The sequence below is a fragment of the Balaenoptera ricei genome, chromosome 4 (assembly GCF_028023285.1).
Source record: "Balaenoptera ricei isolate mBalRic1 chromosome 4, mBalRic1.hap2, whole genome shotgun sequence".
Classification (NCBI taxonomy): domain Eukaryota; kingdom Metazoa; phylum Chordata; class Mammalia; order Artiodactyla; family Balaenopteridae; genus Balaenoptera; species Balaenoptera ricei.
This window is the reverse complement of record NC_082642.1, coordinates 7,062,068-7,075,390: the sequence shown is the minus strand read 5'-3', so window position 1 is coordinate 7,075,390 and position 13,323 is coordinate 7,062,068. Positions and strand designations below refer to the sequence as shown.

Below are 13,323 nucleotides of genomic sequence, written 5' to 3'. Positions count from 1 at the left end.
AACTCCTTGAAAATCGTTGGAAAACCAGAAAAAATAGTTGAGAGTAAACCAGACCAGAACATTTCTCACTTTCAGGGGAAGGAGTGGGGAGGCTGTGTAACTAACATGTTCACCGGAGCGTCTTGATCAGCAAAGGGCAAGATCATTATCAAATGAGATGAGAGATTGAAAGGACCCCAAAGCTCTCTCATGTGGACTTGGGTGATTTTCCTCTCTAGCCTCACCCTGTTCTGGGTGTGGGGGGAGGACAGACACGTGATGCCTGCTGGTGCCCGGCCTACTCCAGGTGTTATCCTCACATATTCCCAACCTGGATTTCGTGCTGTTGGGTCTCCTAATCTTTCTTCAGGTTTCCCTCTCCTCTTAAATTTGGTTTTGGAGCGCCCTGTTTGACCCTAATTTCTGGATTGTTTGCTTATTTAACAAATTGTTGCTGGGATCCTTTACTTTTCTTACATAGTCCTCTGGATTAATGCAGTCATAATGCATCTCTTGGAGGAAGAGCCCAAGTCTCCCATACTCTGTCTACTTTATTTATTTATTTATTTTGGGGGGCATTTTTGGATAATTTTTTTTTTCGTTGGAGTATAATTGCTTTACAATGGTGTGTTAGTTTCTGCTTTATAACAAAGTGAATCAGCTATACATATACATATATCCCCATATCTCCTCCCTCTTGCGTCTGCCTCCCTCCCACCCTCCCTATCCCAGCCCTCTAGGTGGTCACAAAGCACCGAGCTGATCTCCTTGTGCTATGCGGCTGCTTCCCACTAGCTATCTATTTTACATTTGGTAGTGTATATATGTCCATGCCACGCTATCACTTTGTCCCAGCTTACCCTTCCCCCTGCCAGTATCCTCAAGTCCATTTTCTAGTAGGTCTGCGTCTTTATTGCCGTCTTGCCACTAGGTTCTTCTGACTATTTTTTTTTTTACTTTTTTTTAGATTCCATATATATGTGTTAGCATACGGTATTTGTTTTTCTCTTTCTGTCTTACTTCACTCTGTATGACAGACTCTGGGTCCATCCACCTCACTACAAATGACTCAATTTCACTTCTTTTTATGGCTGAGTAATATTCCATTGTATATGTGTACCACATCTTCTTTATCCATTCATCTGTGACGGACACTTAGGTTGCTTCCATGTCCTGGCTATTGTAAATAGAGCTGCTATGAACATTTTGGTACATGACTCTTTTTGAATTATGGTTTTCTCAGGGTATGTGCCCAGTAGTGGGATTGCTGGGTCGTATGGTGGTTCTATTTTTAGTTTTTTAAGGAACCTCCGTACTGTTCTCCATAGTGGCTGTATCAATTTACATTCCCACCAACACTGCAAGAGGGTTCCCTTTTCTCCACACCCTCTCCAGCATTTATTGTTTGTAGATTTTTTGATGATGGCCATTCTGACCGGTGTGAGATGATATCTCATGGTAGTTTTGATTTGCATTTCTCTAATGATTAATGATGTTGAGCATTCTTTCATGTGTTTGTTTGGCAATCTGTATATCTTCTTTGGAGAAATGTCTATTTAGGTCTTCTGCCCATTTTTGGATTGGGTTGTTTGTTTTTTTGATATTGAGCTGCATGAGCTGCTTGTAAACTTTGGAGATTAATCCTTTGTCAGTTGCTTCATTTGCAAATATTTTCTTCCATTCTGAGGGTTGTCTTTTGGTCTTGTTTATGGTTTCCTTTGCTGTGCAAATCTTTTAAGTTTCATTAGGTCCCATTTGTTTATTTTTGTTTTTATTTCCATTTCTCTAGGAGGTGGGTCAAAAAGGATCTTGCTGTGATTTATGTCATAGAGTGTTCTGCCTATGTTTTCCTCTAAGAGTTTGATAGTGTCTGGCCTTACATTTAGGTCTTTAATCCATTTTGAGTTTATTTTTGTGTATGGTGTTAGGGAGTGTTCTAATTTCATTCTTTTACATGCAGCTGTCCAGTTTTCCCAGCACCACTTATTGAAGAGGCTGTCTTTTCTCCACTGTTTATTCTTGCCTCCTTTATCAAAGATGAGGTGACCATATGTGCGTGGGTTTATTGTTGGGCTTTCTATCCTGTTCCATTGATCTATATTTCTGTTTTTTTACCAGTACCATACGGTCTTGATTACTGTAGCTTTGTAGTATAGTCTGAAGTCCGGGAGCCTGATTCCTCCAGCTCGTTTTTCTTTCTCAAGATTGTTTTGGCTATTCGGGGTCTTTTGTGTTTCCATACAAATTGTGAAATTTTTTGTTCTAGTTCTGTGAAAAATGCCAGTGGTAGTTTGATAGGGATTGCATTGAATCTGTAGATTGCTTTGGGTAGTAGAGTCATTTTCACAGTGTTGATTCTTCCAATCCAAGAACATGGTATATCTCTCCATCTGTTTGTATCGTCTTTAATTTCTTTCATCAGTGTCTTATAATTTTCTGCATACAGGTCTTTTGTCTCCTTAGGTAGGTTGATTGCTAGATATTTTATTCTTTTTGTTGCAATGGTAAATGGGAGTGTTTTCTTAATTTCACTTTCAGATTTTTCATCATTAGTGTATAGGAATGCAAGAGATTTCTGTGCATTAATTTTGTATACTGCTACTTTAACAGATTCATTGATTAGCTCTCGTAGTTTTCTGGTAGCATCCTTAGGATTCTCAATGTATAGTATCATGTCATCTGCAAACATGGACAGCTTTACTTCTCCTTTTCCGATTTGGATTCCTTTTATTTCTTTTTCTTCTCTGATTGCTGTGGCTAAAACTTCCAAAACTGTGTTGAATAATAGTGGTGAGAGTGGGCAACCTTGTCTTGTTCCTGATCTTAGTGGTAATGGTTTCAGTTTCTCACCATTGAGGACGATGTTGGCTGTGGGTTTGTCATATATGGCCTTTATTATGTTGAGGTAAGTTCGCTGTATGCCTACTTTCTGGAGGGTTTTTATCATAAATGGGTGTTGAATTTTGTTGAAAGCTTTCTCTGCGTCGATTGAGATGATAATATGATTTTTCTCCTTCAATTTGTTAATATGGTGTATCACATTGATTGATTTGCTTATATTGAAGAATCCTTGCATTCCTGGGATTAAACCCCACTTGATCATAGTGTATGATCCTTTTAATGTGCTGTTGGATTCAGTTTGCTAGTATTTTGTTGAGGATTTTTGCATCTATGTTCATCAGTGATATTGGCCTGTAGTTTTCTTTCTTTGTGACATCTTTTTCTGGTTTTGGTATCAGGGTGATGGTGGCCTCGTAGAATGAGTTTGGGAGTGTTCCTCCCTCTGCTATATTTTGGAAGAGTTTGAGAAGGATAGGTGTTAGCTCTTCTCTAAATGTTTGATAGAATTTGCCTGTGAAGCCATCTGGTCCTGGGCTTTTGTTTGTTGGAAGATTTTAAATCACAGTTTCAATTTCAGTGCTTGTGATTGGTCTGTTCATATTTTCTATTTCTTCCTGGTTCAGTCTCAGAAGGTTGTGCATTTCTAAGAATTTGTCCATTTCTTCCAGGTTGTCCATTTTATTGGCATATAGTTGCTTGTAGTAATCTCTCATGATCCTTTGTATTTCTGCAGTGTCGGTTGTTACTTCTCCTTTTTCATTTCTGAGTGTATTGATTTGAGTCTTCTCCCTTTTTTTCTTGATGAGTCTGGCTAATGGTTTATCAATTTTGTTTATCTTCTCAAAAAACCAGATTTTAGTTTTATTGATCTTTGCTATCGTTTCCTTCATTTCTTTTTCATTTATTTCTGATCTGATCTTTATGATTTATTTCCTTCTGCTAACTTTGGAGGTTTTTTGTTCTTCTTTCTCTAATTGCTTTAGGTGTAAGGTTAGGTTGTTTATTTGAGATGTTTCTTGTTTCTTAAGGTAGGATTGTATTGCTATAAACTTCCCTCTTAGAACTGCTTTTGCTGCATCCCATAGGTTTTGGGTCGTCGTGTTTTCATTGTCATTTGTTTCTAGGTATTTTTTGATTTCCTCTTTGCTTTCTTCAGTGATCTCTTGGTTATTAAGTAGTGTATTGTTTAGCCCCCATGTGTTTGTATTATTTACAGATTTTTTCCTGTAATTGATATCTAGTCTCATAGCGTTGTGGTTGGAAAAGATACTTGATACGATTTCAGTTTTCTTAAATTTACCAAGGCTTGATTTGTGACCCAAGATATGATCTATCCTGGAGAATGGTCCATGAGCACTTAGAAGAAAGTATATTCTGTTGTTTTTGGATGGAATGTCCTATAAATATTAATTAAGTCCATCTTGTTTAATGTACCATTTAAAGCTTGTGTTTCCTTATTTATTTTCATTTTGGATGATCTGTCCATTGGTGAAAGTGGGGTGTTAAAGTCCCCTACTATGATTGTGTTACCCTCAATTTCCCCTTTTATGGCTGTTAGTATTTGCCTTATGTATTGAGGTGCTCCTATGTTGGGTGCATAAATATTTACAGTTGTTATATCTTCTTCTTGGATTGATCCCTTGATCATTATGTAGTGTCCTTCTTTGTCTCTTGTAGTAGTCTTTGTTTTAAAGTGTATTTTGTCTGATATGCGAATTGCTACTCCAGCTTTCTTTTGATTTCCATTAGCATGGAATATCTTTTTCCATCCCCTCACCTTCAGTCTGTATGTGTCCCTAGGTCTGAAGTGGGTCTCTTGTAGACAGCGGTCTTGTTTTTGTATCCATTCAACCACTCTGTGTCTTTTGGTTGGAGCATTTAATCCATTTACATTTAAGGTAATTATTGATATGTATGTTCCTATTACCGTTTTCTTAATTGTTTTGGGTTTGTTATTGTAGGTCTTTTCCTTCTCTTGTGTTTCCTGCCTAGAGAAGTTCCTTTAGCATTTGTTGTAAAGATAGTTTGGTGGTGCTGAATTCTCTGAGCTTTTGCTTGTCTGTAAAGGTTTTAATTTCTCCGTCAAATCTGAATGAGATCCTTGCTGGGTAGAGTAATCTTGGTTTTAGGTTTTTCTCCTTCATCACTTTAAATATGTCCTGCCAGTCCCTTCTGGCTTGCAGAGTTTCTGCTGAAAAATCAGCTGTTAACCTGATGGGGATTCCCTTGTGTGTTATTTGTTGTTTTTCCCTTGCTGCTTTTAATATTTTTTCTTTGTATTTAATTTTTGATAGTTTGATTAATATGTGTCTTGGAGTGTTTCTCCTTGGATTTATCCTGTATGGGACTCTCTGTGCTTCCTCGACTTAACTGTTTCCTTTCCCATATTAGGGAAGTTTTCAACTATAATCTCTTCAAATATTTTCTCAGTCCCTTTCTTTTCCTCTTCTTCTTTTTGGACCCCTATAATTTGAATGTTGGTGCATTTAATGTCCCAGAGGTCTCTGAGACTGTCCTCAATTCTTCTCATTCTTTTTTCTTTATTCTGCTCTGTGATAGTTATTTCCACTGTTTTATCTTCCAGGTCACTTATCCGTTCTTCTGCCTCAGTTATTCTGCTACTGATTCCTTCTAGAGAATTTTTAATTTCATTTATTGTGTTGTTCATCACTGTTTGTTTGCTCTTTAGTTCTTCTAGGTCCTTGTTAAACGTTTCTTGTATTTTCTCCATTCTGTTTCCAAGATTTTGGATCATCTTTACTATCATTATTCTGAATTCTTTTTCAGGTAGACTGCCTATTGCCTCTTCATTTGTTAGGTCTGGTGGGTTTTTACCTTGCTCCTTCATCTGCTGTGTCTTTCTCTGTCTTCTCATTTTGCTTAACTTACTGTGTCTGGGGTCCCCTTTTCACAGGCTGCAGGTTCATAGTGCCCATTGTTTTTGGTGTCTGTCCCCAGTGGCTAAGGTTGGTTCAGTGGGTTGTGTAGGCTTCCTGGTGGAGGGCACTAGTGCCTGTGTTCTGGTGGATGAGGCTGGATCTTGTCTTTCTGGTGGGCAGGTCCACATCTGGTGGTGTGTTTTGGGGTGTCTGTGGTCTTATTATGATTTTAGGCAGCCTCTGTGCTAATGGGTGGGGTTGTGTTCCTGTCTTGCTAGTTGTTTGGCATAAGGTGTCTAGCACTGTAGCTTGCTGGTCATTGAGTGGAGCTGGGTCTTGGCGTTGAGATGGAGATCTCTGGGAGATATTCGCCATTTGATATTACGTGGAGCTGGGAGGTCTCTTGTGGACCAATGTCCTGAACTTGGGTCTCCCACCTCAGTGGTATAGCCCTGACGCCTGGCTGGAGCACCAAGAGCCTGTCCTCCACACGGCTCAGAATAAAAGGGAGGAAAAAAAAGAAAGAAAGAAGATAAAATAAAATAAAATAAAAATAAAGTTATTAAAAGAAAACATAATTATTAAAAAAATTTTTTTTAAGTAATTAAAAAGAAAGAAAGAAAGAAGACAGCAACCAAACAAAACCAAATCCACCAATGATAACAAGTACTAAAAACTATACTTAAAAAAAAACAAAAAAAAAACGGACAGATAGAACCCTAGGACAAATGGTAAAAGCAAAGCTATACAGACAAAATCACACTGAAGCATACACATACACAGTCATAAAAAGAGAAAAAGGGACAAAATAATGTATCTTTGCTCCCGAAGTCCACTGCCTCAATTTACGATGATTCATTGTCTATTCAGGTATTCAACAGATTCAGGCACATCTAGTTGATTGTGGAGATTTAATCCGCTGCTCCTGAGGCTGCTGGGAGAAATTTCCCTTTCTCTTCTTTGTTCATACAGCTCCCAGGTTTCAGCTTTGGATTTGGCCCCGTCTGCCTGTAGGTCGCCTGATGGCGTCTCTTCTTCGCTCAGGCAGGAGGGATTAAAGGAGCAGCTGATTCGGGGGCTCTGGCTCACTCAGGCCGGGGGGGGGGGGGGGGAGGGGTACGGAGGAGGCGGGGCGAGCCTGCAGCGGCAGAGGCCAGCATTACGTTGCAGCAGCCTGAGGCGCTGTGTGTTATCTCGGGGAAGTTGTCCCTGGATCACGGGACCCTGGCAGTGGCGGGCTGCACAGGCTCCCAGGAAGGGCGGTGTGGAGAGTGACCTGCGCTCGCACACAGGCTTGTTGGTGGCGGCAGCAGCAGCCTTAGCGTATCATGCCCGTCTCTGGGGTCCGCGCTGATAGCTGTGGCTCGCGGAGCTACAGCTATCAGCTCTCTGGAGCTCGTTTAAGCGGCGCTCTTAATCCCCTCTCCTGGCGCACCAGGAAACAAAGAGGCAAGAAAAAGTCTTTTGCCTCTTCGGCAGCTCCAGACTTTTTCCCGGACTCCCTCCCGGCTAGCCGTGGCGCACTAGCCGCCTTCAGGCTGTGTTCACGCCGCCAACCCCAGTCCTCTCCCTGCGATCCGACCGAAGCCCGAGCCTCAGCTCCCAGCCGCCGCCCATCCCGGCGGGTGAGCAGACAAGCCTCTCGGGCTGGTGAGTGCTGCTCGGCGCCGAGCCTCCGTGCGGGAATCTCTCCGCTTTGCCCTCCGCACCCCTGTGGCTGTGCTCTCCTCCGTGGCTCCGAAGCTTCCCCCCTCTGCCACCCGCAGTCTCTGCCCGCGAAGGGGCTTCCTAGTGTGTGGAAACCTTTCCTCCTTCACAGCTCCCTCCCACTGGTGCAGATCCCGTCCCTATTCTTTTGTCTTTGTTTTTTCTTTTTTCTTTTGCCCTACCCAGGTACGTGGGGAGTTTCTTGCCTTTTGGGAGGTCTGAGGTCTTCTGCCAGCGTTCAGTAGGTGTTCTGTGGGAGTTGTTCCACACGTAGATGTATTTCTGATGTATTTGTGGGGAGGAAGGTGATCTCCATGTCTTACTCTTGCGCCATCTTGAAGCTCCTAACTCTGTCTACTTTAGACTCATCCAGTTGTGGACTGATGTCATCAACTTTACTCTTTTTACCAGTTTCTTTCCCTTTGTCCTAAGACAGCATGCTCATTATCAGTCATGCTTATTATCACTATCAAAATGAAACAAAACCCCTCAAAACTCCGATTGACCTTAAATCCCTTTTATTTGGTGCTACCGTCCAGGGGTCACCCAAGCTATAAACCATTAAATTCTGCTTTACTGTCTCATAACCATCCAGTCACCAAAACCTGATGGTTTTTTTTTTTAAACACCTAAATATCTCTTGTCTATGATTCCCACCAAACTCAAGGTCATGTTTTGCCTGTATTCACTGCCTCCAGTCTATTCCCCACCCACAATGTCTGCCCTCCAGTCACCCATGAGCGGAGTCCCTCTAAAATCCAAGCCTGTCCATGACCTTTTCGTGGGTCCTTATCACTTATAAGTTCATGCTGTTTAATCAAGTCAGACTTGACACCCCTCCTCCGCTGCCACTGCTTACCTTGAACTTTATGTCTTAGCAACACTGACCTCTTTGAACTTCCTGCAACTAATGATGGTCCTTGGGCCTTTCCCTCTGCCTGGAATAACTTTCTGGAATAATTCTCTTCTCCTTTCACCTGTTTCATCCTGAATTTTAATTGTGTTTCTGAAGTTTCAGCCATTCTTGTACAGTTTTCCCCGCTATCTGGAGGTAGAGCGTTCCTCTGAAGCCTTTCGTAAGCCAGAATGTCATAAAGTGAAGAAGCCACTACCTTAGGACCTATCTTGCTAATGGATGCACATCAGTTGAAGTAAAGCACAGATGCTCACAGACACAGTTCAAAGCTGTTGTGGCTTGGTGCTGAGCAGCTGAGAGTAGTTCTGGGGGAGGAGCTGGGGGTACGGCTCTCACTGCTTGGGGCTGTGTGCTGCCTCTATAATGACTGCCTGCAAAACAAACGCTGAACACTTTTCGCTTTTCGCCTTTTTTCATAAAAGCATAAAGCCTCTTCAGATTTCTTTCGGTTATTGAAAACAGGTACTAAGTAGATCTTTCATAAAAGCGAAGTGGTGTAAAGCGAATGTTTGAAAAGCAGGGGTGATACTTGTGTCTTAATTTTTATTATATCCATGTACCATCTGCCCTGTTTATTATATCTGATTTTTGTTTACATGGAGTTGCCTTAAAAATTAAATGTTTAGCTTTATTCTAAGTAAAAAAGACTTTGAAATGATAGATTTTATGTATTTAGTCTTTTAATCAAAATAACTACATAACTGTCGAATAAACTTGTCTGAGTTCGATTCTCTTGAGTATTTCTCAAACCTGTGGGAACCCTGCTTTCAGACACTGTTCAGCATACCCTTCCCCTGGGAAGCTGTCCTTTCTTCCAAGTTTTACTTACAGCGCTTGGTATGTTTCATAAAGGAGACTTGTAAACAACGATAAAGGCCAGAGTAAACGTTAATGTGCTCACTTTTATTTTTGAAGGCTTGTGATCCATGACATAAAAATAAACTGAGTTTTATAAATATTCAGTTTGACATGCAGGAGTGGGTTTGTTTGTCTGTAATCCAGTAACTGCTGGAACTGGCTCAAAGAAACCTTTAGTCAAATGCGTATATTTTTAATACCAAAACTGGTAATTGGGGCTGTGCGGATCAAACGTGGTTCAGTTTTATGGGATTAAATAAAATAATGATTGCAATGTTGAAAGTAACAAGTGCTACATGAGAATGCCAAAGAGGGGAAAATTTCTTTTTTAAAGGAACTTGTACCTTTATAATGGTATTCTATTTTGTAAGCTGAAGGGCGAACTGAAGGTACCTGAAACTCAAATCTCTACGTCTTATGCGTTCTGTACTCTTGGGGAATTATAAGGAAAAATTATTGACAGAATCCACTAGCACAAAGCCAAGGACTCGGGGAAACCTGGGGGTATGACAGGATCCCTGAATAATGAGATAAATGTCAGTGTCTGGGATTTAAGAGTGTCCAACACGAAATAGGCCAGTTTAACCAAGGAGGATGTATTCCTATAAACTAGGTAATTTAAGAGGTACACTCCCTCTTACTGTATTTTAGTTGATCATGTCTGTAGTTTTGCACTGACCCATTAACCACTGAACTGTCTGTCTGTCCCAGGAGACGCTCACCCCTCCCCACACTCTCCCGAGTTGAAGTGAGGCAACAGCAGCAGGAGATGTGCATTCGGATGTGGCTTTGACCATGTCCCTTTTCCAAACACACCATCCCTTCTCTCACCACTGACCTTGTTCATGTTGTTTGCTGGAATGGCCCCTTTCTTCCATCTCTACCTGTTGACCTCTTGTGCATTCCTTAAAACCCAGGCCAGATAAGGAGCTTTTCCTTATCTTCCCACTAAGAATGAATGAATTGTTAGCCCCTCTCTAAATTCCTGTGGTGCTTAATTTGAGCTCTGATTAGGAATAATCACTCCTCAGACCTTGTACTGTATCGCTGATGGTAATGGCCGTCCCTCCTGGTTTTAGGGAAAGGTGGGTCTTTTGCTGATGCTCCCTGTGTCTGTTATTCATGCAGTCATCTGGCCTGCCGGGCTGGAGGGCAGGTGATTTTTCTGTAGCCTCTGTCACCCCATATTGCCAGGTTTGCTTCCTGGGCTTAGCATGTTACCCCTTTGAAATCCATGGGCACCCTCTCTCCTAAGACTCCAGCTCAGTGAGAAAGGAAGATCTTTCAGAGACAAGAATGTGGTTGTATTTCATGAATGAGGAACTCCACTATATTCCCTTCTTTCTTTTCCTAGTCCAAGAAATCTAAACGTCCTTTTAATTTTGATTTCTTTTTGTTGGTAATTCAAATTAAACTAATTTAAAATTTTTTACCAAAGTCGTGCACTTATGTACTTTAAAAAAATCAAATAATTTTATAAAACTTATAATGAAAAAAGTCCTGTCCTTTTCCTTTGCCCCAGTGGGTACCTTGTTCACTTTTTGGGTGTCAATCCCTGTATTTCTAACGTAACTGTGACAGTTCTCGTCTTCCACTAGTGTCTGTTGACGCCTTTGTGTGGAAGATGAAGATTTAGTTTGCTTATTCTCCATACTTCTCTTCACCTAGATAATTATGTCTATAATTTTTTGCTAACTCAGTATCCTCTATTCAAATAATTAGAACCATGTCAATATTATTTGTAACCGAGGCTCTTCACTTGCACCAAAAGGGATCGCAATTCCCCAGCTGCCTCTAGTGACCAGGAGAAACTGTGCCCTTTGGGTCTAATGAGGGCAGGCTTCCCCCTGAGTCCAGGCTGCCCATTTTCCCACTTACAGTTAGTTAAGATATGTAAACAAGCTATATAAATGTTAGCTCTTGTTATCACGTCAATATTATAATTTGAGCCAAACCTCATTTAGTCCAGTTCTTAACTATATATGCGTATGAATAAGCTTAAAAGTACTTTTGCCAGCAGCTGCATTTAGAGAAAATACATAAAGTCCAGGCATATTTTTATGTAATACAACTTTTGCTGGATAGATACTTCTTAGCATTATACCTCAACAGGCAGAGGACATGTGTGTTGACAAATCCTTGTACATAGTTTTCTGTTATATTTCACTGAAGAGGCCTTCCAGCTTAATCCACTTTAGGCATCTTGCTTTGGGCAGCTTGCAGTTATTGCTGTCTTGGAAAAGTCCCATTCGCGATGCATACACCCTTCCAGGACTGTGTTTTTGATTCTTCCTAGTTGAAACTTACCTGCTACCAAGAGCCTAAATCAAATCTTGATCCTTTGCTTTACTGCTCTCTTTTGTAGTTTTCCCAGTTGCCTTATATTATATTATACCTGATAAGCAAGGCCCTTGATTTTATTCATTTAAAAATACAGACAATCACTTAAAAGATAAAAGCTCCTGAGTCATAAATAGGCAGGCTGGGGGTTGATTTCTGGAGTTGATGAGATTGTTGGGAGACCAGTTTCATGTAAGAATAAGCAATCTGAGAAGAGAGCTACCAGCTAAATAACAGCAGATGTGGGAGGAGCTCAATAACTTCCATTAGCTTGTAAAAATCCTACTTTGAGGATTCATGCTAAGTGGTAACCCTCAGAGTGTGAGATTGTGACTTAAATATCTGCCTAAACTTTTGTCACAGTTCAAAAGGGGAGGGTCTCTAGATAACGAGCATCCAGGAGAGAGAAAGTCCATGGCGGTTAAGTATTGCTGAGGAGAAGGGTGTGAGGCGTAAGCAGTGGCTGGGCATCTGTGCTGCCATGTGCCTTTTGCGGACATCTGTGACTAATCACAGCCCATTTTCCTGTAGCCTTTCAGTCCTTCTCTAGGGGATCTCGAGCAGTCTGTCAGAGCCTGCCCCTGACATGAAGCCTTTGGTCATCTTTGGCTAGAGTTTCATCCAGGACAAAATGAAGGGGGAAAAAAAACAAAAAACAAACAAAAAAAACCCCAGCAGACTTGTCTACTCTAGCATGGAGACAGTCAGGATTAGATTAATCTGTGTTTCTTGAGAGTTAATCCCACATTACGTAGTTAGAGTTAACTTTGGGTACAGAAGCAAGCTCTGCCTCTTATCAGCCTGGGGATTGTGGGCTAGTTATGTAATCTCTCTACATCTCTGTTTCCCCATCTGTAAAAAGGGTCTAGTAGCACCTACCTCATTAAAGTTGTCGGAAAGTTTAAATGAAGTAATGTATATTTTCTTACTGCCATGCTCAGCCAAAGTAGGTGGTCAGTGGATGGTAGGGGCTCTTATTAATAAGATTATAGGCTAATCATTGCTTCATAATTTTCCTGAAGTTGTGTTATCATTGAATATGTGGAAGATAGAGAGTGCCTATGCTTTGCACTTTTAATAAATGTTGACTTTTATGGAAGGATCCAAATTTGAGCAGGTCTTTGGCTCAGTAACCATGGTTATGGGAAAGCTCTTTTATAACTTAACCCTCCTTAATCCTGGGAGAAGTATTTCCAAACTGTAAACATAATTTCAAGAGGAAATGACAGTATGCAGTAGCCTGGAAGCCTTTAAAGGTGGCGCATCTGATGGAGTACTTCAGTGCTTTCACTTCCCTGGACCCCTTGGTGAGGAAGATGGGTAGCCATCCCCTTTCCTACCCCTCGTTCCATCCCTCCTTCCACTCAGTCTCCACAGGGAGTGTGAATGGAGCATGCTTCCTCTTTCTTCACTGTAGCCAACTCGAGAAGTTGTTAGGGTTCTGCTAAATTTTCCCTAATGTAGACAAACCGTGTGGTCCAAAAGTACCTCTCCATTGCCAGAAATCACATCAGCCTGCTGCCCTTCAGGAAAGACTAAAGCTTGTTATGCTAATGGCATTATTTAGCAATGTCTAGATGAATCTCTCTCATTAAAGGCCTGGAGATGAAGCTAAATAATAGTAAAGGCAGGAAATGTTTATTTTTCCATAGGTAGGGAGAACAAAAGCTCATACAAGCAGAATATTTTGTATATATTTTGTTAGTTCAGCTGACTGGTTATTAATCTATTCTGGTGTTTTGTGGGAAATGACAGAGGCTTTTTTTTTTTTTTTTTTAAATGGCCCATAGGAAGAAAATAATG

The 13,323-nt window shown here is 41.0% G+C and overlaps 1 protein-coding gene across 1 annotated transcript in view; it reads left to right on the top strand.

The window, feature by feature from the left end:
- MED12L (mediator complex subunit 12L) overlaps positions 1-13,323 on the top strand; it is a 317,527-nt gene that overhangs the window by 139,372 nt on the left and 164,832 nt on the right. The gene's annotated exons all lie outside the window — the stretch shown is intronic.